The sequence below is a fragment of the Macrobrachium nipponense genome, chromosome 10 (genome assembly GCF_015104395.2).
Source record: "Macrobrachium nipponense isolate FS-2020 chromosome 10, ASM1510439v2, whole genome shotgun sequence".
Taxonomy (NCBI): Eukaryota; Metazoa; Arthropoda; class Malacostraca; order Decapoda; family Palaemonidae; genus Macrobrachium; species Macrobrachium nipponense.
In genome coordinates, this window is record NC_087204.1 from 30,311,335 (window position 1) to 30,323,334 (window position 12,000).

General features: G+C 37.5%; 1 protein-coding gene across 4 annotated transcripts in view; it reads left to right on the forward strand.

The window, feature by feature from the left end:
- The first annotated feature begins 11,618 nt into the window (after positions 1 to 11,618).
- The window catches only part of LOC135223544 (uncharacterized), a 26,581-nt gene continuing 26,199 nt past the window's right edge, over positions 11,619 to 12,000 (forward strand). For 2 of the 4 annotated variants that reach the window (XM_064262045.1, XM_064262043.1), the window contains exon 1: positions 11,627 to 11,763. The gene's annotated coding sequence lies outside the window, so the exon portion shown is untranslated. Of the gene's footprint in view, positions 11,764 to 12,000 lie in introns of all 4 variants that reach the window. The other 2 variants (XM_064262046.1, XM_064262041.1) reach the window with 2 other exon arrangements.

The window sequence follows — 12,000 nt, forward strand, 5'->3', positions numbered from 1 at the left end:
ATGCTCCTCCTACGAGCGTTGTGGCTGGCTGGCTTCTTGCGTCGGTTGCCGCAACTTCTGGAGGGGAGGGGGCCTCCGGCTCCTGCGAGTTGGGTCCCGTTCCGGGCTCCTTAGCACTGTCCTCAGGATGGGAGGGTGAGGCATCAGGTCCGTCACCGGATCCCTCCTGGGGCTGGACTGATTGTGCCCGAGAGGAACAGGGGGTTACCTTGGCACCCGGCTGTGTCTCGGTACTGCTATGGTCATACCTAGATAGTTCGGCCTTTAGGCTAGGCGGGAACAAGCTCTCGGTTGAAGACCCCTTCTTGTTACGCTTCGAGGCAGGAACATGGATCCCAGCCCCTAGGGTAGCTTCTTTCCTCTACCTGCTTTCCTAGCCCCCGACGACGAAGGTTTCTTTAGCCTAAGTTTCTTGGGAAGGACACTAGGCTCACTAACTAGGTCCCCCGTTAATAAGGAGGAAGGATTACTAGGCCTAGTGTTCTCCAATTGGGCACTATCCCCCTCACACACGGCCTTAGGCCCCACAGTAGTCGGCCTAGGCCTAGGCTTATCGGCATCAACATTAGCGTCACATAATAGAGCCTCCACTGATCATTATTCCACTGCGCACAGGTTGAACACGATGCATCAGGGGAACATTCAAAACCCCTACAAGCAATACACCACAGATGAGGATCCGAGGTTGGCGAAGGCAAAGATGTACCGCAACGCATGCCATCGGAAACACACAAACAAATCCTCCCCGAAAAACCCACCATAGATCCGCCTTCCATACTTACAGGGAAGTTAGGATGCTAGGTAATACTAAAGGATAAATAAAAGGATAGGAAAAGGGCACTGGGGAAGCACTCAAGCACAGGATGTCAAAGATATATCACGATAAAGAAAGACTACAGTCGGCGGTCATGCGTTGTTTATCTCAAGTCGGGTCAAGGCGGAAGGAGTAGGTGTTGACACGAACGGCTACCACCGCGAAAAGAATGGTATCACAATGACCTACCCAAGCTGGCCCGGGCTCACCCCGCGCAGTTACCCCAGACCCAGGTACAGCGATTCAAGTTTGAACTCTTTGTATGCGGTAGCGGCGGCGCGTTCCCGCGGATATCCTTTTGTTAGACAACCGACGGTTTGTACTTAGTCGGAACAATACGTCACTGCTGCGGAAGCAGTCCTAAGTCCATATTACTAGCACGTGAGCCTTTAAATGAAATTTTGTACATTTCATGTTAATGGAAGGTTAGGCACAAACTAGTTAATGATGAAAATTATCAACAGGAAGCTTGGTGAATAGCTTTATGTAAAGATTGTCTGAAGGGATAAAGAACCACAAATGACTATACGGTTCCCTTTACCCGCATGCTATTTGAAGTTCAGAATTTGTGGTACTATTTATTCGCGGTCTCCCTTTCCGGTTTGGCTAAGATTTAAATAGAATGTAGGATTTAGGCCTAAGGGTAAGCGTTGCGACCTTTGAGGTCATTCAGTACTGAAACTGACAGTAACAAAGTCTGAAAGGTGTAGGTCCTAACAGGAGGAAAACTTCGCAGTTGCACCATGAATCAGTTGTTAGGAGAGGGTTGACGAAGGAGAATATGAACGGAGGTACAGTAATAGGAATGAGAGGTTGCAGCTAGGGGTCAATAAGATGCTGCAAAGATCCTATTATAATACCTACAGTGCACCGAATGAAGTGCACTGACGATACTACCCTAAACGGGATGCTAAAATCTAGTTCTTCTAACAATTATCCAGGTTTAAGTTTTAATTAAACACAAGGCAACATCATGCAACTCGGACTGATCCTTACTGAAGTAGAAACACAAGATCAAACTTTTGGCCTGGAGTTCAAAAGTAGCAGAATTTTCTACAGGATTTAATTGACTTGAAAAGCAGTATTTGATGTTCAAATTTATCTTCCAGATGAGATGCTTCGGAGGTGAGAGAAATCATCGTTGTACGATTAGTTTGTGATTATGTTTGCCCAGCTTTTATTCAGCCTTTGTGAAATTGAAGCTTCGATACTTTTTGGCACTTGCGATCGTAGGTTCATCTTCTGGTTCATTTGGTTGACTGCATTGTGTACCCTTGTCTCTCTTAGAAGAGGGCAAGAGGGGTTTCAAGAAACCATGAAATCTGTGGTCGTTGCTTCTGGGGAAAAAAGTTCGGGAAAATCGCCATAAATATTCTAAAATGATGGCGTGCTTGGTGAATTAGCTTAATATTTAAAGTATTATGGCGTTTAACTTTTTACATTCTATTAGATTTCAAAACTATTGTTAATTTAGGTTGCATTTTTATAAGTACTGGCAATGGAAGGGACATGTAACTTCATCTGGGGAAAGCACCTCGGAAAACCTACAACTCTCCTGAGAATGTGGTTTTTGTTATACTTAAAAACTGCTTGTTTACCTCCTGATACTTTATAAATGCCACTGGAATGTAACTTAGTCTTTGATTTTTGGGCCAATGAAACTTCAAAAGTTTCGAACTAGATAATGTAGTAGTGTGTCAAGTGCACCTAAAAATTTGTCTTCTGAATGCTTTATCCAGAACTGTTAAAATGAGTTGTCATATTTAAACTAATAGTTGCGCCTTTTCAGGATGATTGACTTTGAGTACCCGAATTCAGAGAACCAGCTTTATACTGAAGTCCCTCGAGATGAGTTCTGCCCCAGGATCCCTCACTAAGAAGACCCCTAAAGACATTGATTTTATAGGCTGTTATCACTGAGACTAGAATAAGAAAGGTAAATTTCATGGTTCCCCACTAGTGCAAAATCCTTTCCATGCAGGTGGTCTAGGCAGTGTGTTTTAAGCTAGGTTTGAAGTTTGAGTCAGGGGTCCTTCATGGTTTGTAGGTACTGTTTTCAGTGAGAATTGAAGATCTGGTATCATTGACAAGGGAAGATGGCAATATATCATAGTATTTTAGACAATTAATTTTTTTTTGTCAAGTAATAGGACTTTTATATATATATATTTTTTTAGAAATTATGCAGCAATACGAACGTAATTTTCGAACGAAACTCTTGGATTGCATTGCGTTAAGCGAGTAACAAATCCTTAGTTTTATTTGTAGCTGCAATATAGTTTTACTTGTAGCTAGACTATGACCATTTATTGTTAAGAAGATTAGAATACTTTAGTTCTAAATCGGATCAAGGAATGTCCAGAAATAGGGAACAAAAGCAACGAATAACGCTAATATCGTAAGTAATGAAAAACTTCCCGATCTGAGTAAATGTAGGAATAAAGGGGTTTAAGCAATATAAATTATTTGAGGCCCTTGAGAACTGTTCCAAGCAGGACAATAAAAGATAAAGCTAGAAAGAAAAGTGAAAGAGGTTAATATAGTAAGTTTGTTTAGTTTTTTTAGTGTTTTTAAGTTGCATGGAACCAGTGGTTATTCAGCAACGGGTCCAACGGCTTTACGTGACTTCCGAACAACGTCGAGAGTGAAGTTCTATCACCAGAAATTCACATCTCTCACTCCTCAATGGAATGGCCGGGAATCGAACCCGCGATCACCGAGGTGGGAAGAAAACACCATACCAACCACGCCACTGAGGCGCTGTTAGTTATTAAGAATGCTGACTCAACACTAGATGTTGGAATGAGTGACACGTTAGAATAGTATAAGAGATGTTAAAATGGCAAAATCCATTTAGGTGTGGAGGGGTGCTTCATGTTAGTATCAAAACCATTCTAGAAGTTCGTAGGCGTTGATAAATTTATTGCTTTTAATCTGCAGGCACTATTCTCTCATGTTTGGCTATAACTAGGACAATTAGCGTTGATACTAAATTATCCTAATCAACGGTTATGATTTTCGTTAACAGATTTCATTTAAAATCTGACTAGGTTATCGGCCAAAGCACATTTGGTGACCACCTTTGCTAGTTAATATGAATGATGATTGCTCTAGTAGTAGTGGATTCTTGCATCCGAACTTTGTCCGTTTTTTTGCTTGCTGTCAAACTTAAGGCTTCGAGAAGTAATATGGATCAGACATAACTTTTCATTTATACCATTATCAGGTATTGCTCTTACTGGTATAACATTTAAATATAGCTTAGCTGACAAAAGTTTACCTAACCGATACCAAACCTATAATTCACTCTAAAAGGGGACAAGCCTAAAGCCATCTTGCAAGCTCAGTACCTCAGGCTTCCAGAGTGCGAAGATCTTATGGTTTCATCACAATCACAAAACAAGCCATTTCATATCAGACCTCTACAGCACTTATGTAGACCCAGTGGCTAATACAGTACACGAGAACCTTACAGTAACTTCACTGAGAACTAAAAAAAATCCTTAATCAGTTGGGTATGTGCCGGATCACCTTTCCAGCAGAAAATATTTGGTCCAGTTTGCACTAACAGATCGAACTAATTAACATATAAAAATGACCATCGATTTCCACGACAATTTCGAAGTAGATCCAAAACTCAAATGCTTGGGGCATTTGCCTTGATTGGCAGTGACAATCATTATTATATTTTCACAATCACTGCAATGACCAGGATGTACTTTAATGTGAAACTTACATAATGCTAATTAGGTTGTACATTTAGAAAATTTAACTCCTGCCTTAAGCATCCTGCTGTCTAATAAATACCTTTGGTGCAAATACATTTTCGATCAATTATTCTAATACTTAATGGAGGTGGAAATGTCAAAACTGCTATGGGGCCACCTTCAGTTTTTTGAGGACTTTCTTCAGGTTTAACACAAGAGGCCAATTAATTAGAATTTCTTCGTCGTTCTAAGCCGCCTTTGTTCTCAGTTCAGTTTACTTCCAGGTTTCGTGACGAGTGACATTGTCGATTGAATATATCTGAGTAGCTGTAATTCACAGCTTAAGTTCTAACTACGAAAACCCGCTGAATACTCAATATCATAGGCGTTTTTGATCAATTTTATTTACTACCATAAGCCTTAGTTACAACTACAATACGCCAAATAGTTTCCAGTATCAGTGATTTTAAGTAACGACAATTCAAAGATAATTTATATAAAATCAGCAACTTCAACGACCTTAATTTACCAAGGATAAATTTCGGGTAATACAAGTTACCATAGAACTGTACCTTCTCAAAGCTAACATTATAACAGTGTGCTTTAATAGAATATATAGAATTTAGGCCTAAGGCCAAGCACTGGGACCTACGAGGTCATTCAGCAATGAAATAAATTAACGGTAAAAAGTTTTGCAAGGTGTAACAAGAGGAAAACCTCGCTGTAGCTCTATGAATCAACTGTTAAGAGGGTGGAAGTAAGATGGAAGAATATGAAAGGAAGTACAGTAAAATGCATGAGAGAGTTTGAAGCGACGCTGCAAAGAACCTACTGTGCACCGCACGAGGTGCAGGACAACACACCCATAAGGTTATTTTTTCATTTTTTTATTTTTTTAGTCCTAACTCACCTGGTCGTAGTTCGCCTTGTTGAGTAGACAGCTATGGCTTCATGTTTACTGCCAAGCGCAGGTTAAACTAGTTGACTGAATCGATACTCTGTTTATTTTTCCTTACAAGCACAGGCCAAATGCGTTGTTGATTGAATCCAACCTCTTTGTTTAAATATGCCCAACAGGATCCCAAGGTAATGAATGCTCATACTCGACTGGTCCTGGAAAAAAAATCTATGAAAAAGGTTTACCAGATCTTTATGCGCAATTACCTGTATAAAAAAAATTACCTTGAAAAATCCATACGGTTGAATAGCGATCAAAATAAATTTGGGGAAAAGCCTAACCTTGGTAGCTATGGTTTCCATGCATTGGAAATTCAACATTGATTTCAGTAAGGACCCCAAGTAATCTCCGACTATGTTACTGCTCACCTGAACCATCCAGAACTCAACAGACTAAAATTAATATATTATAATTTTTAACTCCAAAGATGTGATCTCGACTGATTAAGGTTATAGGTCGCCCAGGAAAAAAAGGTTAGTGAAACCGAATCAAACAGGTTAGTGGAAAACCCGGGAAAATCTGGATTATGATTATTCAGACTCGCGTAGCGATGGTTATTCGCGAAAAATACACTAACGAACCACTACCGGTTACCTGGGTAAAGGTTAATTGACTGATAGGGTCTAAGACATACTTCATTTCCACAAAAAAAAAGAAAAAAAAAGAGAAAAAAACACAGCTACTCCTGGCATTATTCTTAGGTTTTACCACGATACTAACCTGGTACTCAGCATTGTGACAATGAAAGTTCAAACGCTAATGAAAATCTGTAGCAAATAACCAAAAGAAATTAAACACATCTTGTCACGAGCTTCTCAACCTAACCTTGAGGAATCTAAACCTCACTCCGTTTAAATACAAGTTACAGCCGTGATTATAAAATATGCAATTAAGTCTCTGCTCCCATCAGAATAATCCAAGTCGGGCCACAAATTTCATTTAAACAGTTACTCAAAACCTAAATTTCTACTAATGTACTAAACTGCTATTATCATTCACGGGCGAAATTTTGAAAAATGTTCAATTTCATTACGACTTGTTTACGATAAAAAATAACGTTCCATCTTAGGATTCAGTTTTAAAGTCGCCCATTTAAGCTGTCCATCATTTATGCCCAGATGCCAGCGGCACAGGAGTAAATGCCCAGCGGAGTCGAAATATCGCAATTTGAGTCCGCCTCACAAACTGAAGGGGGAAAACGCTGCATTAATGCCAATTATGGTATCGCGAGACAGCCAGAAATCTGAAATCTCCACCCACAGTCGAATGGACTGGAAGTTAACGAAGGTTGGTAAAATAACTATAAAAAGCAACAGCGTTATGGCTGATATTGGAGCTTCCTATTTGGGAGAGAGAGAGAGAGAGAGAAACCATGTGCCGTATTCAAAAACATAGCACCTGAAAAATTTCCTTAAGATCTTTCAACATCCTTCCTAATTGGAGTTGAAACAGGCTTAGGCGTATAATAGCAAAAATACGATGTTTTCTGGAAGTGTTACATCAGGATACTTATATAAAACACCAGCCAGCAAAATGCGGTAATTCAATTTGAGACTTTTCTTCACATACTGTACTTTAAAAGTTGAGTGACTAGTCGCTCTCTGGAAGCTAAACCAGGATTAACAGCATTTAGGAGACTTCTGTTAGCCCATTATCTCTGAATTTACATACTACTTCAAACACTAATTTTTTTAGTAGTATACTTCTGAAAAACTGTAAAAAATATAGCGAGTAAAGTTTACGTTTTTCTTCCGTATTGCAAAAGTGTTATCTTATGGGAAAGTTAAGCTAGACTTGTTATATTAGAAAAGATACCCTATACTATAGGGTCCTGCTAACCATTCCCTAACCCACTGCTTTCCAAAGGTTTGAGCTATTTAACCTTTAGTTTGTCAGTCTCACTAGCCCTAACGCCGGGGTAATTTTAGATTTAGTTTTCATAAAAAAGCTTCAAATCCTACTTACTGTGACGAAAATCACACCGCCAAACATGGGCTAGACTGACACTCCAATTGTTTCAAAGCAAATTATGACAAACAAAATCTTACTGCAACTTTAGTTTCACAAACTTAACAGATTAATTCGATTTGAGCTCTGTGTGCGGGCAGTTATAAATTTACTAGATAAATTTCCGAACATAGTCACAAGACTAATATAAAATTATAAACTTAATTCAATGAGCAGTTTAAAAAAAAATATTGGTACGAAAATGTGTGTACTTTTCGTGGGTAAAATGGGAAAACTAATTCCTCTCATTGGCAAGAGCTCGTGCTGTTATGGCAAGGAGAATTTACCGAAAATCAACCCAGCTTCATTACGGTACAAGTTTTTACCAACCACTTTGAACTATGACGATGAATGTTATTTTCTTACGAATTCCTCTTAATTAATGTCAAACAAAAGACATTCCCCGAGGACACAGGTGTTTACGAAATCCCATGCCTGGACTGTGACCAATCTTACATCGGGTTTACAGTAAAATCACTTCCCCAGCGCAAACAGTCAGCTAGGTATGGACAACAGAACTCAGCAATTTTCAACCATATAAATGAACATGACCATATTATAAACTGGAATTTGTCACATATAATTTATAGCAGCAACTGCCGTACAAGAGTCAAATGATGGAATCGGCCTTGATTAAAGAGAGGCAGGTAATGAATATCTCAAAGGGAGCATGGGACTCAGATATCATCTACAAGGTTTTTCATTAAACCGACACTTAAGAAGATTAAAGGAAGATTATCAGCGGGAGTGACCTAAATTGGCATAACTGTGGATGGACCTCTTGGTATAATCTTCCTTTAATCTTCTTAAGCGACAGTTTAATGAAAACCTTGTAGATGATATCTGAGTCCCATGCTCCCTTTGAGATATTCATTACCTGCCTCTCTTTAATCAAAGGCAGATTCCATCATTTGACTCTTGTACCGGCAGTTGCTGCTATAAATTATGTGACAAATTCCAGTTTATACTATGGTCATGTTCATTTATATGGTTGAAAATTGCTGAGTTCTGTTGTCCATACCTAACTGACCGTTGCGCTGTATTAATCTCTGGGGAAGTGATTTTACTGTAAATCCAATGTAAGATTGGTCACAGTCCAGGCATGGGATTTCATAAACCCCAGTGTCCTTGGGGGATGTCTTTTGTTGGATGTTAATCAGGGATTTGGCTAGGGTGTTTGGGTAAGTAAATGAAAAAGGGTTAGATTTTCCGAGGATCTGGACCACCGTCTAATCCTGTCCAGGTGTGGAATTTCTATTTTATTATATATATATATATTATACATATATATATATATTATATATATATAATATATATATATATATATATATATAGATATATATATATATATATATATATATATATATATATATATATATGTATATATATATATATATAGTATATCTATATATATAATATATTATATATATATATATTAATATATATATAGATATATATATATATATGGTATATATAGGAGATATCTTATATAATAATATATATATATATAGTATATATATATAGTTATATACTTATGTATACTATATGCTATATGCTCTATATATATATATATATATATATATATATAATATATATATATATATATATATATATATATATATATAGTATATATATAGATATGAGATATGAGATATATTATATAATATATAATATATATTATATATTATATATTATATGCTATATGCTATATGCAATATGCTATATATGCTATGCTCTATGCCTATATGCCATATGCCATATCCATATGCATATGGCCTATATACCATATACCCTATACCATATACGATATACGATACGATATACGATATACGATATACGATATACTATATACTATATATTATATGCTATATGCTATATGCAATATGCTATATGCTATATGCTATATACTATATGCTATATGCCATATGCCATATACCATATACCATATACGATATACGATATACGATATATGATATACGATATACTATATACTATATACTATATACTATAAAATTGAAATTAAAATAAAAAAATTATAACATTTCAACATTACAACATTATAACATTATATCATTATAACATTTATAAATATCAAGCTACAAATGTCCTAGAATATCTGATTCTTTCTTCCTCGGAACTAATATATTTTCATATATGTTTAACCGAAGGGAAATTTTTTAGCCGATAATAGATTTGGCGGCTGACGGGCACGAACCATCGACACCTTTAAATCCAGGACGACAGTGAAGCCTTAACCCGCTTTAAGGCCTGTCCACACGAGCGGGCCTGATCGGCGTGCTCCGGTTTTGACGGGCAAATTCTGACGGGCTTACCCGTGAATGTTGTCGACACAGGTGGGGCGATGGAGAGGTGGGCGCGCCCGACGACCAGTAGTGTGTTCAGTGCGTTACGATAAACATGGTGCCTACCGCAAAGAAGATATTGTGTAGCATGATAATTGCTTTGTGTGTGATGAAAAACAAGAAAAAGATGAGAATATGATGCAAAGAATGGCTCAGTAAAAGAAATGTATACAGTTAACGTACGTCTGCCAGGGTCGAAGCTCAAGCCATCGGGCACCACCATGGTGATTTTGCTACAAGACCCATCAGGCAATTTGACGGTTTGCCCGTCAGGTGTGCCCGTTAGAGGGGAGGTCCGCCGATCAGGCCCGATCGTGTGGACAGGCCTTTACTGTCGTCCTGGATTTGAAGGTGTTGATGGTTCGTGCCCGTCAGCCGGCAAATCTATTATCGCCTAAAAAATTCCCCTTCGGTTAAACATATATGAAAATATATTAATTCCGAGGTGGAGCGAATTAGATATTAAAGGACATTTGTAGCTCGATATATATATATATATATATATATATATATATATATTATATATATATATATATATATATATATATATATATATATGTGTGTGTGTGTGTGTATAGATTTGTCTGTATATATCCCGTTATCATGCGTAATTTCTGATTGCTTTCATTGCTAATTAGGCCTATCATTTTGATACCTATTGTGAAGTTAATTAAATATATAACACCTACTTTTGTATTTATTATTATCTAACCTTCTAAAAATTAGTGAGAAGTTCAACATTAATTTAGTTAATGTTTAAACGCCAGCAGTGAAGAAGGCTACGGTGTTCATCGGTATAGAATGTCTCCTCGTCATTGCAAAAGATGACTTTCTTCCAGAAATCATCGTGAACTGAATAATAATGTAACGCAAACCATAGCCTATCTTCTTTGTGTTTCTCTGTTCCGAAGCGTTTCTTGGCAGGAATATAATGAAATAATTTCTTGGCCTCACGTAGCCTGTTACGGATGGTTTGAGCATCAACTTGAAAGGAGAGAATATTGTTCTCTCTTTATAGCAACACCGGTTGTCAGGGGAGTTAGCCGGAGCTCTTTCAATGATCATCCGATGATGACCTTCAAAAGCAGGGCAAGCATCTAATGTCGACCACCCAACTTATCAGTGCAAGTGACGAGACAGTTAAACTAACTTTCCTGCCCGAGTGTGGCGTCACACAATATTGTGCGACGTGATGAGATTTTGTTTTCTTTTTGTGTCTTGACAACGATTATGGTAGAACTATTTTTATTCTTATATAATTTCGTTGATGATTATTCAATATTATATTATTTTATTGACCGAGATGCTTTTATTCGGATTCGAAATATAATTTCTTCTCTGACATTTTCATCTGGCACGAAATTTTTCAGAATGTTTCGTTATTTTTAGTAATATGATTTTTCACTCACCATCCTTTTAAATAATGTTAACCATATGAGTAATAACCAAAAGCAAATAAAAAAACATATTTCATTGTGTATATCAAAAGATTAAATTACTGTTAGGCGAACGAAAACTTCTGGAGAATGTTGCAAAACATTTTTGAGCGAGTGTACATGTAAACTGGTATGCTAATAAAATTTTAAAGTTATGTATATCGCAACAATAAAATGAGCAGCACTGGATATTTCTCTGGCAGAAGTTCTGTGACTCAACTGAATTAATCATCTAATCTTGAATGCTTCTAGAAACAGAACTTCAATATGACTGATAAGATGGTGGTTTTTTTCCCCAGTTATCACCAGATACGATACACTATGGTTATGCAGTGTTCTGTTGCAAGATTCTCGGGCAGTGATGTTGGGATACTGACTACAACCGTCGGCGAGTAAACTAGGATTTCTAGTCTGATCCATCGTTTGTGGACTGGTTTTTTCTTTAAACCAATCACGTTCATAACAAGTCATTATTAAGGTGAGTCCTGTGGTCTTTGTAGGAAGCACTTGTGATTAATTATGCTTGGCATTAAAACCGGTAGCAACAGAGCACAAGAGAAGAAATTGAGCGTGGTAGGGATAAGATGCATAGATGGATGTGTGGAGTGACAGAAATAAATAAGATAAAGAATGAAAGAATAAGGGGAACTACAAAAGTGGCAGAACTCTCAAGGAAGGTCGAGTAGTGGTGAGATCGAGCGATGAGAAATGAAAT